The sequence below is a fragment of the Chionomys nivalis genome, chromosome 14 (genome assembly GCF_950005125.1).
Source record: "Chionomys nivalis chromosome 14, mChiNiv1.1, whole genome shotgun sequence".
Classification (NCBI taxonomy): domain Eukaryota; kingdom Metazoa; phylum Chordata; class Mammalia; order Rodentia; family Cricetidae; genus Chionomys; species Chionomys nivalis.
Genome location: NC_080099.1, coordinates 13,040,310 through 13,058,071, shown reverse-complemented (window position 1 = coordinate 13,058,071; position 17,762 = coordinate 13,040,310). Strand labels below are relative to the sequence as shown.

The 17,762-nt window shown below is 47.5% G+C and overlaps 1 protein-coding gene across 5 annotated transcripts in view; it reads right to left on the bottom strand.

Annotated features, from left to right (window-relative positions):
- Mapk4 (mitogen-activated protein kinase 4) overlaps positions 1–17,762 on the bottom strand; it is a 130,125-nt gene that overhangs the window by 65,334 nt on the left and 47,029 nt on the right. The window contains exon 1 of one of the 5 annotated variants that reach the window (XM_057789232.1): positions 6,013–6,065. The exons of the other annotated variants lie outside the window; for them this stretch is intronic. The gene's annotated coding sequence lies outside the window, so the exon portion shown is untranslated. Of the gene's footprint in view, positions 1–6,012; positions 6,066–17,762 lie in introns of those variants that run through there. 5 annotated transcript variants of the gene reach the window in all.

The window sequence follows — 17,762 nt, the reverse complement described above, 5'->3', positions numbered from 1 at the left end:
CCGACTGAAGACAGCACTCGTAGAGACGAGAGCTCCACCAACTCAGGGTTCCGTAAAATGAAGATTACCAGCAATTAACTAGGCAAGGAGGGATAAAAAGATGGAGGAAATATTCTAGATAGGGGAATGGGTGTACAAAGGCTCCAAGGATAGAGGGAGACAGAATTCGGAGGTGTAAGAAAGCTAATAGAGGGAATGCAAAGACAGAGGGTATAGTGCATTTAAATCTGAGAAAGTACAGTAGGAAATCATGGGGCTATGTGGACCAGACCACTGGGCCTTGTAGGTCACAGGGCCCTGGAGGCCTAACCTCAAGGTTATTGTACAGTGCACCAGGGAACTCTGCGGACTAGCCCCTGGCACCTAGTACACCAGAACACAGCAGCCCATGGAGTCGTGTGGATCGGGAAAAGGAAAGAACAACATTTCAATGATTGGACCACATTTGAATTTTGAAGGGATGGCCTTGACCACAGAGCAGAGAATGGCTTGGTTGCTATGGGATACACCCTGGTAGCCTCTCCCCATGCAGGAGCTGTTAAAGCAGTGTGGGTGACTGAAGATGGCATCTCGACTCGGGGGGCACTGACGGGGACTGGAAATAAATGCACCAATATACACGAGAGACATTCAGTGTGGGAAAATTCCCAGGGACAGCAAAGAACCCGGCTGTTGCAGTTGGGTGGAGTGGGTAGAGACCAGGTGGGAATTCCTGTTTCCGAGTCATACTCCTGGATGGAGTGCAGATACCCAGGTGAGGAAACTGGAAAGGGCCAAGCTCTGGGCTGGGTTTACAGTGGTGCTGTATGGTGTTGCTCACATCTGTGAGATAGGAGGTGCTGGCGGCTACACAGAACGCCCTTGTACCAAGCACTATGTGGAGCTCTGGAGAAACAGCGGTGGATAAAGCAGGTCACTCGCCCTCAAATAGCTCATGCTTAGTAGGGGCTGCTCTTTGGAGTCACCTGGGGAATTGGGCAAATAAAGTCTCCCATCCAGAGAGACTCAGCTAATTGACCTGGAGAGCTGACAGGGCATCAGGAGAGTGGAAGCTCCCCTGGGGAGTCAGGGCTGAGAAGCAAGGTTCCCGAATGTGGACTGCATCTAATCGTACAGAAGGGAAGTCATGGATGAATCATATCTTGGGCCTTAAGAATTTACAGCAGAAATATTCAAGTACATGGGTACAATGGGAATAATGTTATTTGAATATTAAACCAATATATCTTCATCCCTAGAAATTCCTTGTCCCTGAGTGTTCCCTGGCTCGCTAATTCTGAGTGGAGCCTGGCTCAGAGAATTCCTTCCAGATACATAAAAATTCCTCTTCTGCATCTGGCAGAGTTAACTATGGATAATAGATAACCCCTCCTCTAGAAGAATTGATACCTCAAGAAGAGGTATTAGTCAAATGAAGGCTGGTGTGACCCATGCTATTCATCAAGACATGACTTAAACGCTAAGGAATTTCAAAGAAATCTAAGCCTACCCCTGTCTGTCCAATCACCCGCCCAGTGTCCAGTTACCTTGTCCAAGTCACCACAAGGGACAAAGTCAGGTTTCTGGCTCCTAGAATGGACCTCACTTGTCCTTGACCCAGTCTGACAGCACACGTCTCTCAGTTTTCCTCAAGAGCAGAAGCCAAACAGAACACAGCAGAAAACAACACACATCCCAGGCAACGGCTCCACACCCTGTGCCAGGTGTTAGCACCCCACCCTCCTGGGAAACAGAGCCAAGCACTGTTCCACACACTCTGATCTTCTCTGCCTCAGGCTGACAGTAAGGTGCTGGCATTCATCAACATAATTAGAAAGAGAAACAGTATCTAAAACACAGAAGAAGGCACATCTATCTAAGAACAGCAATGACCTGGAAAAAATGAACACTGAACCTCATCCTCCACCCAATCCTGTTACCTTGCTTCCTGCTCCGCCCCCTCGGATTCTTCCTAATGTCCCGCCGCCTAAAAACAAGCCCTCAACAGTGGGTCCCTAGATGTGGCTGTTTTCTTTATACCTTAGCCTACCGAGTTGGCTGTATGAAACAAAATTCTTGATTCACATTTTCCCCTGTGGTTATCAGAGGTAAGATCCAGTCCCCACAGCCCTGACCTTAATCTTTCTGAGGAGGCCATAGATGAGGATCAGACAGGGTTTCTAACCTTAGTAAGAGTTAAAGAACTTCATTTTATCCCTACTGCGAAGCTGCTGAAGGTGCCTGAGCTGTAAAACCAAGGTGCTCCAGCGAGGCTAAAAGGCAGCTGCCTGTCCAAGGGGCTTGGGCTGGGGAGCTTTTGAGCAGAAGGAACCTGACAAGAAGCCAGCCCTCAGTGTTGCTAATATCTAGAACATTCTCTGAGATCTATGTTTCCTGAAGCAGGACACAAGACCTCATCGGACCCTTCTACAGGACAGTCCAAAGATCGGGCTATTTTAGCGAAGGCCGGGATGCCTGTGGAGGCATAACCATCCATTCTCAGAAAGCCACTGTTACTAAACAACAGGTCATGACAGATCATTAGCATTGTCCCCCACTAACGATTCCCAGGGAAAGGGTTTCTCCATACCTCTAAGGAAACTCTAGATTCTAGAAGGGGCTGTTTCCTTCTGTCCTCTTTCATATTATAAACCAAAATCTTTGCTCATTGGAGTAAAGATATTTGGGTGCACAGGTGACATGGACATCCCCAGGTCTTCTTTACAAAGGGACCCAGATGTAGATCTGTACCTCTGTTAGGACTTTCATTAAATTACTCCATCCAACCAACAGATAACCAAGGTCATTACCATAGTAATAATCATAAAGATCTGCGAGACACTAGAAACTGTACTAGGCACCGTGGTCCATGGACAATCACCAAACTAGACTCAAAGTCTGTCCTTAGTGGATGATTAAAGTGAGGGACAGAAACGAAAGAGGGGAAAGGTTGAGGAAGTCCCAGAGGCAGAAGAGTTGCAGAAATGACCCAGGGGAAAAGATCAGAAAACATGTCTTGACAGGCAAGGATGACATCTTAATTGCACCTTAGAATGCAGATTATTAACAACCAGAAAAATCCTGAATCTAATAATTTGGAAATTAAGCAACAACAGCAAGAAGCATGTTGGTGTCTTCCAACTGAAGAGAAAGAAGTGCAAGCGTCCGTTCCCCACAGACACCCTATGCAGCCCACTGCCGCCCAGGAATGTCCAGTCCATGGGCGCTGAGCCCCTCCAAAGCGCTGGAGCCATGCATGTGAAGTGACTGGAAAGCACACATGCTGGGCTCTGCTGCAGGACAGCTGGAATCTGCTCTCTCCCCTTAGCCGTATGAAAACCTTCCTCGGATGCAGATACTATCTAACACACACATATGCACGCACACACGCAAAGCTCTTCTTGCTGATGAGAGCTCTGTGGTATTCATCTTCTTGGGCTAGGACTCCATCAGCGAGCGCATTTGATTTAAACACTTTCTCTACACTTGGGCTCTGCATGCCTTCCTCCTTCCTCTCCCTGGGAAGGAGCTGTAAGTCAACAGCTCTCCGCTTTACTAGGACTTGCGGCCCAGCTGGCGATTTAGAAAGTAATAATTCAAGGGGTGTCAGAAGACAGAGTCCAGGTGTGTATGTAGCAAATAAAACATGCAAACACCGACACAAAACAGTATCGCAGAGGAAGCCCAGAGACCTCTTCTCGTAGGAAGCCTGGGACACCAGACAGGTTTTAATGTGTGCGGCACTCGGATGGAAACTCAGCTTCATTGTTTTTAAATCATTTATATAGCTGATCCTTGTTAGCTGTGGTGGTTGTGTTCTATAAAGTCACAGCGAGCAATGAATTAGGGAACGCTTACCCACTGCTGGTACAGGAGACACGCTGCTGCCCACACTAACACTAAAGCCCGAGACCACTTTGATAAGTCTCCTCCTTTTTCTGAATGCACCAGACTGTTTCTCATTAACACTGATGGTTCAATATTGTGAGGTCGAAGGTGTGTGTAGGCCAGGGAGGTGCAGTAAAGAAATTACCAATATGACCGCTCCACGAGATGGTTAAGGTTTTTATTGTAGATATGAGAGAAGAGCCAGAGGCATCTGGAAGATTCCAGAGCAGAGAGAGAAAGAAGTAAATGGAACACGGCTAGCAGGCTAGACATGGCCAGGAAAACAGAGAGTGGAAGAGAATAGTGGTGATATCGAGATAGCAAGAGATACAGAATAGAGAAATAAAGCAGAGAAATAGTGAAAATGGTTATCTGGGGCAGAGGGGAAAACCTTACTCTCAGCAGAGACCTAATGGGTACCTAGGAGGAGGGATGTCTCGGGAGGTGGGAAGCTAGCAGGTTATGGTGGAGGTTTTGAGATGTACAATAGGTACTTGAGATCCTGGGGAGCCTGGAGGCCAGCATGGACTTTGATCTGTGGCCACAGCGTTTGTTCCTCCCGCCAGAGGTTAAAGGAAATGACTCCTTTTGTTAGATGGAAACTGGTCTCATAAGTTCCCGAGGAACACTGAAATCCTCTAGTCCAGCGTGAGCTCATTTCTGGATACATGTATGGACTGCCTTTTGAGTTTGGGGAAGCGGAGTTGCCTTTGAACCTGACAGTATTGACCTCACATAATTCCCGGCAAGGCCCATGGCAGCCTTCCTACATTCAGAAACAGTTGACAGCGCTTCAGCACTGTGTTTAAGGGCTGTTTCTGACTGTAAAATCAACAAAAATAGCCCCCAAATGTAGCATTAAATAAATCACAAGGACACTTGGTCCGAGTAAGAGTCAAAGAAGGAAGGGAGAGCGTCGTTTGTCTTTTGGGTTGAGCAATGCATATGTCAGGCCAGCAAATGCACTCACCAGTCTGGATCTACCCATAAGTAACTGTGGATGGGCTGGGCGTGCTGCTCTGGGGACACAAGTCAAACTCGGGCGGGCAAGGAAAGTGGCAGGCGTGGCACTGGGGATTCTGCAGCCTCTGCACATCTTGGTCCAGAAGGGATAAAGGAGCCGCAGTAGAATCACACGGAGGCTACAAAGTCAGGAAAGACGGACAGATGGGAAAACCCAAGGTAGAGCCCACAGAGGAGCTGGAAGCAGGTGGGTCTGTGTAATGGACTCAGGTGGGTCTGTGTAATGGAGCCTGCTGAAAGGAACAACAAGAGCAGCTGTGGGCAGGGAAGCTCGAGGTCTCGCCCACCTTGAATCCCCAGGATGACAAGGGAGAGGTTGTTCTAGACAAAGAGAGAAACAACTTCACTGCCCCTACCTCAGTATCCTCCTAAAACAGCAATCTAGGATTAAGGTAGGCTGAAGGCCCTAAGGGGTGGGCTCTCCTGACTCCATCTTCCATCAAACCAGAGAAGTCTGAAAGGTTCACCCTTGGTGATCTGGTGGCCTGTCCCCGACACTCACAGGCCTAACGTGTCCAACAGTGGAGGGTGTGGTCATTATATGGCGGTTGGTGGGTAAGAAACAGATGCGGGAGGCGGGACTCTGGAGCCTAACTTGAGGCTGGCTGCTGTTGCCTGTTCTAACCACTCGGGAACAGATTCTGTATATCCAACTTCTTAGGTAGGCGGTTAGGTCTAGAAAGGAGTGGTCAATAGGCCCCTCAAGACAAGACAGAACACTAGGTGGGGGCAATCAGTAGAGACAGACCAGTCTGAGACCCCTGCAATAGGACATGAAGACGGCCGTGCTGTCTGGAGATGGGCCAGTCAAAGGAGCACCCACAGTGCACTGCCATCTTGTCCCCTTTTAAATTTAGAGGCACCTAAACCCCTATAAATGTCCTTATACCTTACACACCTACTTAGCAGACTGCATTCTGGGTAAAACAGGCTTCTGAGAAAAGCAACAAAGCAACTCTCCTTTCCTGGAAATGCCCAGGAAGTTGGTTTTTGTTTGTTTACTCTTTGTTCTTGCCCACCACCCAGCTCCCACATAATCACAGAGGCTTATTCTTTCTCATGAATGCCCAGCCTTAGCTTGGCTTGTTTCTAACCAGTTTTTCCTTAAATTATCCCATTTACCTTTTGCCTCTGGGCCTTTATCTTTCTCTAGTCTATGTATCTTTCTTTACTTCTTAGTCCACGGCTCGCTGTGTAGCTGGGTTGCTGATCCCTGGTATCTGCTCTCTCCTTTTTCTCGCTCCTCAATCCCTTCTTCCCAGATTTCTCCTATTTATGCTCTTTGCCTGCCAGCCCTGCCCATCCTTGCTCCTGTCTTGCTATTGGATGTTCAGCTCTTTATTAGACCAACCAGGTGTTTTAGACAAGCAAAGTAGCACAGCTTCACAGAGTTAAACAAATAGAACATGAAAGAACGCAGCACATCTTTGCATCATTAAACCAATGTTCCACAGCATAAACAAACAGAACACATCTTCAACTAATATTCCACAACATGCCCAAGATGAAGGAGACAACAGAGGAAAGGGAAACAGAAGAGAAATGTGAGCCGCACATCTGCCAGGATCAGAGCCATTGTTGCTTAGCACAGCCTGATCTTTTACTAAAAAGTGTGTCCTTGCTTTCTTGCTTGCTCTAATTAAACTCCTGGTTAGTTACTCTACCCCTGTCTCCCATATGAATTCTCTCTGCTCTTTGGGGAACACAAGAATCGAGACAATGCAGGAGTAAGGACCGGAGGAAACTCCAGATCTCCCTGTAACACAGCATCCCTGCAGGCATGAGTTAAAAGTCTCTGCCTTCCAACGTCCAGCTGGGCAGCTTGTGGATCAGTCTGGGCCACTAGGCCCTCAAATCCTACTCTGCTGCTCCAAGGTCATCACCCATGCCCTCTCACCCCTGCACACACAAACTCAGGACCACACATCACATGATACATTCCTATCATGGTCCTGAAATTCCCACTGATTCCTGAGCAATTGTACCTCGGTAAACAGGCACTGAGTGCCTCTGATCCCCCAATCTCCCTCTACCATGGGTTGCTTTGGTGTTGGCTGGACTTGAGGACCGGGGACAAGTCCGTGGAAGAAATAGCAACTACTTTGTTGAGAACTTTCCATCCTAAATGAACATGTACGTTTCTATTCTGGTGATGGAGCCAGCCAAGGCGTGTAACTTAATCACGCTCTTGTTTGCTCAGTCTGGCTGCAAACTGTGTAAACTCCATCCTCCCAGGAGCTTTCTGCTGCCGGCTGGGAATTAGCCACACACGTCAAGCTCGTTACCTGATTCTCTCTGGGTTCTGCTCTTTAAATCTCCAGCCCTTGGTATGCTGCATCTCAGTTCTAAGCAAAGCCCTCTAGTGTATCCGTGAACTTGAGCACTTACCCTTGAGAAAGCCCAAACAATGAAACTCTAAGCTCACAGTGTCCCTACCCACACCCCTCCAGGTATATGATAAGGCTTAGCTCACAGTGTCCCTACCCACCCCCTCCAGGTATATGATAAGGCTTAGCTCACAGTGTCCCTACCCACCCCCTCCAGGTATATGATAAGGCTTATGTCTCTTGAAATCCCTTTCTAGGCTGTTTCCCCCCACATTTCTGCTCCCCAGATCAATCTGGATAGAAAATGAGATGGAAAATAAAAATCAACGAATAACTACAGGTTCCAGAGCCTCAATTTATTAAACAAACATTGTGTTTGAACTACTTATCTGAGCTTGACATCATGGCCAAACAGATCTGAAATTGGCAGTTAGTCAGGAAAACTGGGGTATGAAAATGTCTAGTGCTGTTGAGAGACACAGCAAAGGCCACGGGAAGGGGCGAGGGCGAGGGGGAGGAGGAAGGGGGTTGGCAGGTTGGGTCCAGCCCCGCTGCTGTTACTGATCACAACCTGAAGCTGGGTTCTATCCTCCTGTTCTCTGAGCCTCAGTTTCTTTCTCAGACATTTTCCAAAACAATATTTGCTGAGAGTAAGATTCAGTAAGACCGGAAGCAGATGTAGAAATTCACAGCTAAGCACCGGGTCGAACTCCTCGAGTTTATGAGCAAAGGGGCCAAGACCATGATGGGGAAACCCATAGAGACAGCTGACCCGAGCAAGTGGGAGCTCACTGACTCTGGACTGACAGCTAGGGGACATAAGACAGAATTAGGCCCTCTGAATGTGGGTGACAGTTGTGTGGCTTGGGCAGTTTGTGGGACCACTAGCAGTGGAACCAGTATTTATTCCTAGTGCATGAACTGGCTCTTTGGAGCCCATTCCCCATGGAGGGCTACCTTGCTCAGTCTAGATATGGGGGGGCACCTCAATTCTGTCTCAAGTGATGTGACAGACTTTGTTGACTCCCCATGGAAGGTCTCACCCTTTCTGAGGAGTGGATGGGGAGGAGAAGGTGGGGGAGGACAGGGAATTAGCATTGGTATGTAAAATGAGATTATTTTAGGAAAAAAAAAAAGATTCAGTATGACCATGGGTCCCCAAAGCACTTCCTGAAATCTTACAGCCTTACACCAAGGCTATAGGACAACATGCTGTACAGACTCCCAAGGCTGCAGACAGTCGGGGCCTGTTTGAGTTTAGCTGGTCCTTTGGGGAAAGCCAGGACCCTGAAAAGATGTCAAGAGAACCCAGGCTCCCAGGGAGGTGAGATCAAAATGCAATGGAAAGAATTTCCACTCCCCACGGCCTGCCAGCCCTTGGCCTCCTAAAGCGATCAGATGCTGAGCTGAGCCTGGAAGCAGGGAGCATGGCAGAATCCGCACGCTTCTAATTACTTCATGATTCCTACATATTTTGGCGATTGCTTGAAGGCTGTTTTATTAATTTGCAGATTTGCACTATTTTTTTTCTTTCCCTCTCTGGCCAATTAGCTGAGCTAGCTGCAACTGGGCATGGGGAAAAGTAACCATGAAAACTAAGCCTCCTTCTGCCCTAGCCCCCAGTGTTTGGGAATCATAACCAAGGGGAGCGGACGGGGAAGGGAGCGGATGGGGAGGGGAGCTGGTGGGAGCTGGCTCCCTTTGCTCCCTCTGCTTTAAGACAAGGTCCCCAATTCCTTCTAGTCTGTCTAACATCAACACCCATACCCTCCAGGCCTGTGAGCTCAGGTCAGACTCAGCATGTCAGGGAAAAGGCTATGGTTGGCAGACTTATCCACTCCATAAACTTTCTCCCATCCAGCCTGTATAAATTAGGAAAGGACCCTATAGGGCTGGATCTCCACTGTGACCTGTAAATACCATTTGAAGAGAAGACCTTGTGAGACCCTGCAATTGTGTCGTTTTCCACACAGGATATCCCGTGCATGGGATCTGCTTCAAGTTCTGGCGCTGATTAAGAATGAACACAGAGTCCCAGGCCTCTTTCTACCCACCTGTCACGGGATGGTGATATGCCATTGCAGGGCACATTGCTGAGTACTGAACACTGTAGAGTCCTAAATACTATAAAGGGTTGATCACAGGCAGAGGACAATTGCAACCAGGTCACTTGGTCTTGAGATAGCCCCGTTGGACTCTGCTTTCAAATGAGAAGGGTCTCAAGGCTGGGTGTTGGCAGGAAGTGAGGGAGATGGCTGAGATCTATCTTCAAGCCCAGGTCAACTCTGACATTGGTGGTGAGCAGTAGGGTAATGGTCTGTGGGCTCACGAGGCAACTGCTGGTCACTAGAACGTCCTTGGATTACATTTGTCAGCTTCAGAAAGAGGTTTCAACAGAATCCAGCTGAGGAAACAGCAGGAGCTGGAATCGAGGCCAGGTGGAGGGGACGGAGGGAGAGAGAGAGAACCAAGAGTAACTCCCTCCTTTAGTTACAAGTCAAATGAAAACGGCCATTTGTCTTGTAGATTGATGGGAGCCCGTGGGTAACCAGGAGGCTGGTTTCCCTGTGGAACAGGCTCGTGGTAATTTACACCTACGTGACGAATGCCCTTGTGCCATGTTAGGAGGAGCCCACGGGTCCAGTCCTTCCGAAACACGTGGGGATCTGGAGGCACAAAGGTGGCAGTGGTTTATTCTGAGAACTTAAAGAGAAAGCTGGAGAAGCCAGACCTCACCAACTGGAGGTTGGTGAGCTCCAGGTTACCAACCTGGGGTTACAGCTGGCTTTTATGTGGGTGCTGGGATCTGAATTCGGGTTCCCACACAGGCAGAGCTGGCACTTTAATAACTTCCCTGAGCATCTACCTTCCCTACCCCAAGGGTTGCTTTTTTTGGGTTTGCAAATTTATCATTAAAATTTCAGAAAATACGCTGTAGAGAAAAGAGGGACTCAGTGGCTAAGAGCACTGGCTGCTCTCCCAGAGGACATGGGTTCAATTCCCAGCACCAAACATGGCTATAACTCCAGTTCCAGGGGACCCTACACGCTCTTCTGCTCTCTGAAAGCATGAGGCTTGCACAAGGTACACAAACATGCATGTAAACAAAACACCCATAAACACATTTTTTTAAAAAAAAATCTAAAACATTTTTTTTCAGAAATTAAGTAAGAAGACTAAGTAAGTTTTCAGATTAAAATAAGAAAAATGAAGCAAGGTTGGGAAGATGGCTTAGAAGATGGGTCAGTGGGCAGGAGCGCTTGTGGGACAAGCGTGAGGACTTGAGTTTGAATTCCCAGTACCCATGGAGAAAGCTAGACACAGCTATGCACGCTCGTAACCCCAGGACTGGGGGGTGAAGCATGAGGGGGAAGAGAGATAGATACTGAGAGTTCGACAGACAGACAGCCTCACTGAGACAGCATGCTTCTGGTTCAGGACAAGACAGTGTCTTAAATGAGGGACAAGGTCAGCGATAGAGGAAGATACCTGGTATCCTCTTCAGTCCCCTCCCATACACCACAAAAACTTAATAATAAAAATATTTTTAAAAAGAGAATAATCTTAAAATCCTTCTAACATTTTCTACAAATGTAATAATAGGCTTTAAAAAAAGAAAACAGGATCCTTCAGTACAAGATGTACTGCAAAATTAAAGAAAAAAAAATCTGTGACCATGGAGCCTGCTCTATCAAATGAGAAGCCTAGTGTCAGCATTGTGGGCACCCCAACTTTCTCAGGTGTTGATTTCCTTTAAATAGTATGCTCTGCCGGGCGGTGTGGCGCACGCCTTTAATCCCAGCACTCAGGAGGCAGAGGCAGGCGGATCTCTGTGAGTTCGAGACCAGCCTGGTCTACAGAGCTAGTTCCAGGACAGGCTCCAAAGCCACAGAGAAACCCTGTCTCGAAAAAACCAAAAAAAAAAAAAAAAAATAGTATGCTCTTCTAGAACCTTAACTATTGGCAAGGTATAATTTGCTGTATAAATCTCTAGGAAGTCTTAATCTGACAGGTGCTTTTGTCCTGAGCTTCCCTTTATACAGGCAGCCCCCCAAAGCCTGTGCGTGGGTATCCACACATTCACCAGATGACAATTACATGCAGCTGTGCACTGGGCAGCACGGGGTGATGTTGGCAGGTGGAGACACCAGGGCCTGTGTGTCGTGCCGCTTGTTCTCATCAACCTCCTGCTTCCAGCATTTCAGAATAATGACAAGAGGCGCCCCCCCCCCCCCTCATTGAGTGCCAGAGCGGTAAGCCAGCAAATAGGTCTTTGCGTTGGTGGAACTTACATGCTAACAAGAATGCAGTCTGTGCTAAGTTACTAGAGATAGAGACAGGGGGCACTAAAGGTCGGAGGTAACAGATGGGACAGGCTAAACCTTACCTTCTCTTGGTCAAGAGATTATTTTAGGCTTCCTTGAAAAGATACAACTTGACTAAAACCTGAGAGGTAAGAATAAACCACCATTTGCCTGAGGGAAAGAAAGCTAAGAAAAACAGTAAGATCAAAAGCCCTAAGGCAGGACAGCGTTTGGAATATTCAGGTTATAAACTTGTGGAGATGAAGCTAGCACCTGGCAGCTGAAGCACACACAGACAGTGTGTCACCGGAAGGAATCCCAGCTCATCCCTAGGCACCCTAGGAAGCCATGAACTGGTCCAAGTGAAAGAGCAATATGACCCGTGGGTTTACAAACCATCTCTGAATAATCCCTGGAAGAAGATAAATGTCCTGGAGGAAGCAAGGGTAAACACGGAGAGCAGTCAAGAGGCCACTAAGGTACCCAGGATGGAGACAATGGTAGTTCAGGTTTAAATGTCAGGAACAGGACGGCGTGTGGAGAGAAGCTGACCTGAGTAAAGACGGGGATAAGGACATCTAGGGACAAGCCCGGGTGGGAGGAGTCTTAGTTGGTAGAAAATTTTGCACTAGTAAACAGAGTGTAAGTCTGTGTAGCCTCTTACACTTCAAACCCTGAGCTCTGGTTGGCACATGTTCAGGCTCTGAATTATAACCCCCACCAGAGTCTTCTGGGGACTTCCCTCAGCCCTGACAAAATAAATGCAGTAAACACCCATCCTGGTTAGCTTTTATTTCAACACGACCCATGCCAGAGTCGCTTGGGAAGGGGGAACCTCAAATAAGGCACTTTCTCCATCAGATTGCCCTGTGGCACACCTGTGAAGCACTGTGGAAATTGCTAGTTGATATAGGAAGCCCAGCCCACTGTCAGGGCAGTGCCAACGCTGGGCAGGTGATCTTGGGTTGTGTAAGAAAGCTGGCTGATCAGCCAGAGTGAGCAAGCCAGTCAGCAGCGTTCCTGCACGATCTCAGGGTCAGTTCTTGCTTCCAGGTTCCTGTCTTGGTTTCCCTCAACCATGGACTGTCACTTGTAAGTCAAATAAATCCTTTCCTCCCCAAGTCGGTTTTGGTCAGTGTGGTGGTTTAAATAAGAAAGGCCCCCATAGGCTCCAAGATTTGAATGCTTGGTCTTTGGCACAGCCCCAGATAAATGTTTTCCCTTCTAAGAGTTGCCATGGTCATGGTGTCTCTTCATAGCAACAGAAACGCTAAGGCAGTGCTGATTGTTATAGCAACAGTGAACACACCCCTATCCAAATCCCAGTAGCTCTCAGACTGACAAACCAAGTCTTGGTTGCTCCTGAAGGGCTGGCTTGCTATGCACCTAACTGTTCTCTAGTTAATAACTCTATCCATGTGTCCAATACTCCCAGGGCTCTGCTCTTGAAAAACGTACGTCTTTGGGGGACTGTGTCTGATATAATGGCATTTATCTCACCTTAGATCATCGATCTTGCCCCAGCAACCAGGAACCAGCTTGGAAATGCTGCCTTTATAAGTCAGTAGAGCTCCGTAGCCCTCCCAAACCTCAGTCTCCTCATCCGGGAAATGGAGGTGGCAAAGCCAGCTGACAGCTGGGTGGAAGTCTGAACAGTGCCAAGCGCAGGGCCTGGTGACAACAGACGCTGGACAAAAGGAAGCACTGCTCTTCTTCTGTAACTGTTTCCCAGGATGCTGTCCCCTGGCAAGGAGACTTCTCGGCTCAAAAGAACCAGAAATAAGATTAAATAATTATTCTATGAGATCTACCTATGTACATGGACTCTCCCAAAGATGGAAGGGAAAGTTGAAAAATAGCTTGGCTGTTTTTATTGGTATGCTTTTTTTCTTCCTTAGGGCTATTTTTAATGTCTATGTAATGGGTTTTTGTATAATTTTGTTTTTCTGAGACAGGGTCGTCTCTGCCCCGAGACAGGCCTTGAGCTCTCTATGTAGCCCAGGCTGTTCTAGAACCCCTGATTTCCCTGCTTCTACCCCCATGTGCTGGGGTTACAGGTATTTGGCACTAGTGCGGCTCATGTGGTATCATTTTTGATATGGATACAAGCACATGACATTCTTCATGGCGAGTTACACTGCACCACTCCCCGCCCCTAGTGAGAAGCAGTCAACATCAGTGATGTTAATGCTAGACCTTGACCCCCGATTGCCACCACGTGGATGTGGACCCGAATTTTCTAATTTGGAAACCTAAGGATCTACATCTTAGGAAAGAAGTTTCTCTGGTAATGAAATGCCCCCCGAATCTGCAAGATCTAGAAGGTCCAAGTCCTGGCCTTGGCTCTGCCGCGGTCTTAGCCACTTTACTGCTGAAGCTCCAACTTGGTCGTTAAGGGAGAAGGGGTCAGTCATGTCTCCCATGGAGCAGCCGTGCCAAAGAAGAAAAGCTGGCTGGAGCCCCTGGATTCCTGAGGAGAGCTAAATAATCTTTGGAACAAATAAATATTCAGCAAGTGATTGGGCCCCGGCACAGTGAAATGCATGCCTACCGTTGCCAACACAAATAATGAAGTTGCGCAGCCTGCATTTCCATGGGAGGCTAGCAACCAATTTCTGCTCCATGTCTGGTCCATGACATAGCCCAGTATCCCTGCTCATGCCAACCTGCCAGCCTAAGGTTGTGCCCACTCCTCCACTGGGCTACAGAGGGAATAGACGGCATGGGGGTGGGGGAGGCAAATTGCAAAGCAATTAGGCTTAGCTTCGCTTAAGACATGACGAGGTTAAAAGGAACCCACGATAGAGATCTAGCATGAGGTGGTTTCCAGAGAGGGCATGTGTGCGCACTTGCCATGTTGGGACAGGAAGGGTTACTGAGAGACAGGAAGAAAAGGGCATTTGGCAGCAATGATCGCTGAGAGCTGCTCTTCTCGTTGGATGAGTCAAGGATTCAAGGATTTAAACTGAATTCTGAGTGCTGGGTAAACATCATAGTGACTCACAGCAAAACAAATCATGGATGATCACTTCGTTTTTTCTCAGAAAGGGTCTCATAATTGCAGACTAGCTAACATATTACAGATAGATAGATAGATAGATAGATAGATAGATAGATAGATAGATAGATAGATAGAAGTAATTGGCTGGGTCATGTTTATTCAAGTTTATAGAAATTTGAGTCTTCGCAAGAGATCATTCAAATTTTTCTTTCTTCTTGCAAGGGACATGGCCTAATTAAAATGATACGTTTGCCATTTCTCGGCTTCCACTCACTTCTTTGCATAAGTGCTATGTGACGACCTAATAGGTTTGGATCATAGAGAAACATGCTCCAGATAGACAGGCACCCAGACCAGGGGTCTGAATTCCATGGGGGCTGAGTGTATACCACACTGGCAGGCAGACAATACTCCTCAGGCCAGTCTTTGCAGACTCTGGGTGTAAGTTCGGTCTTAGAGGCCTCAATGTGTCCCTTCACACACCCGTACCAGTCCATCCAGAGGATCTGTTCTTACCGGGGGAGCGACTGCTTCCTCATTCAGTCCATTTTTCCAAAGATAGAAGTGGGTCCAGACATTACCTCAACACAGTGTCGCCACAATTTAAAAACACAAATACCTTCAATGCTAAGAAAATTTTAATAGAAACAAATTGAAAATGCATGTGTGTGACCAGCTTGCTTTATACTACGGGAACGGTCACTGGAAAAGGTTAGAGCTACAATATATTAGGATAACGTGACCATAAGCAGTTATGCACCAGCTCCCTGGAAAGTGTCACAGATCACAGGCAGGCGAAGGTCTCAAAGGGATATCAGAAATGAAGAGAAAGCCCTAGATGGTAACCCTGGAGACAAGGGGTCAGTTGCCACCACTTTCTTGGTAGCCCATGGAAGAAGGATCTAGTCAATGGAGGCTTGCTGTAGAAGGTAGATAGGAGGTGTTCAATAGACGCATACACGTATGATTTTCCTGTTGTCTTAGTTAGGGTTTCTATTGCTGTGATGAAACACCACGACCAAGGGCAAGGTGGGGAGGAAAGGGTTTGTTTGGCTCGCATTTCTACATGGCTGTCCATTACTGAAGGAAGTCAGGACAGGAGCTCAAACAGGGCAGGATCCTGGAACCAGAAGCTGATGTAGAGGCCATGGAGGGGAGTTTCCTACTCGCTTTCTCCCCATGGCTTTCTCAGCCTGCTTTCTTATAGATCCCAGGACCATCAGCCCGGGGATGGCACTAGCCACCATGGGCTGGGACTTCCCCACATTGATCACTAATTGAGAATATGCCCTACAGCTGGATCTCATGGAGGCATTTGCTCAACTGAGGCTCCTTCCTCTGATGACTCTAACTTGTGTCAAGTTGACACACACATTGAAAACAAAAAAGTTTTGGTGCAAAAGAAGAAAGTTTTTCAAAAAAGTTGGAGCTTCTCTCCAAAGGAGCCGACTGATCTCGCAGAGCTTCCCATCACGGAATGTGTTCGAGAAGGAATAGGGATGACCTCTCCAGGAAGACATGGAGAAGATTGTAAGATTCTGTTAAACAGCCACAGGAATGGGATACAAGAGAGATGAAGGTGTTACGAGCCAGAGCGAAGATGTAACAAGAATGTTCGTCCGACGATGGGAGGCCAGAAGACCTGTCACCCCCTCTCCTCTGGCTTCTCATGACATGAGACTGGCGTGTGAGAGAAGTCACCTGTGCTTGCAAACTCCTCCTAACTCCAGGCTCACAAGGGTCGGCACTGCAGCCCTGTGACTCTGTGAAGGACAGCAGTGCCATTTTCTGGAGAGGGTGACCAGGACTATAAGCCGGAACCTATCAAGGGTTTAACAAACTGGAATAAGCCAGGAAGGGCCTAAAGTCAGGATTAATCGGTAGAAAGTCACTGGCAACAAAAGGCAAAACTGCAAGTTTTCCTGTGTCCTTCTCTAACTATCCAAAGGGCTTCAAGTCTGCACCTTCTTCTCCTGCTGTGCGCAACAGGAGCATGGAATCATTTTCCTCCTTAACTTAAAAACATATATTAAAACATAAGAACTTTCTTCTCAGCCAACTTCAAGTACTTTTTTTTCTAAAATTCCATTTATATCAGGCTCAAAATCAGACAAAATCCATAGTCAGAAAGGGAAGATAAGAGAGAACTTAGGAGGGGGAATGAAGTCTTCCTCACTAGGACAGAACTTGCAGTCCTATGTGGTACACAGTATTTACAGTTGTAAAAGTCATGCACGCTTTTAATCCCAGCACTCGAAAGGCAGGTGGATCTCTGGGAGTTTGAAGTCAGCCTGGTCTACAAGAGCTAGGTCCAGGACAGCCAGAGCTACACAGAGAAACCTTGTCTTGAAAAACAGACAAAAAGTCACATATAAGGTTTGTGGACTTTTATTCATGTAACTGACTGAGGAGAGCACCTGAAGGCTCCGGCCCTTGCAGGCAAGAGAAACCAATATTCTCACCAGGACAAGAGAGGTCAACAGTGTGACCATCTTGAAGGGATCCAGCATCAAAATCTTCCTTAGCTGTTTGACCTGAGGTCCCCACATCTGGATGACGTGGACAGGTGCCTCTAGAGCAATATTCCCATTTCCTCTGGGACACTTTAACTTCCTCTGTAGAATTTCAAGATCGGTGCTGTGTCATTAAATGACTCCCTGGGGCTTCTCTGAAGCCAGGGGACAATGTTGCAGCAGCCAGAGAGGGGATGACAGATCTCTGAGGTGATTTCTGCAAGGTCACTCTGGCCTAGGCTTGGATAAGGAACCAAGAGGCATCTTGCTAGTAAGAGATCTCTGCTGTTCCCTTATTCACTAGAGGTAAAGGTGCACCTGAGCTTGCTCCCAAGGGAGAAGCTGTGTCTCCAGGCCAACTCACTGGAGACCCCTGCAGCGATGTGAACACCCCTCCTTGCCCGAACTAAAACTCCATCTGGACCTCTCCAATTTGAGACAGTTCCTCATGGATACAACTGTTCTCTGATTGTTGGGTTCATCTCCCTATAAAAAAAGGTTAGCTGGTTCATAGCCAGGCCGTCCCTCATCGTATGTTGCTTCCTTATCGTCCCTGAGGCAGGGCTGGCTGCATCATCTGTGGTCACTGAACACCCAGTGACATGTATGTTATGAAAATTGGATCATCATAGAATTCAAGCCCATAACGAGCACAATGCACCCACAGCTATCCTCAGCACCAAATGAGTGTAGGGAAGAGACTGTTATTCCTCGAAATGCTCACCAC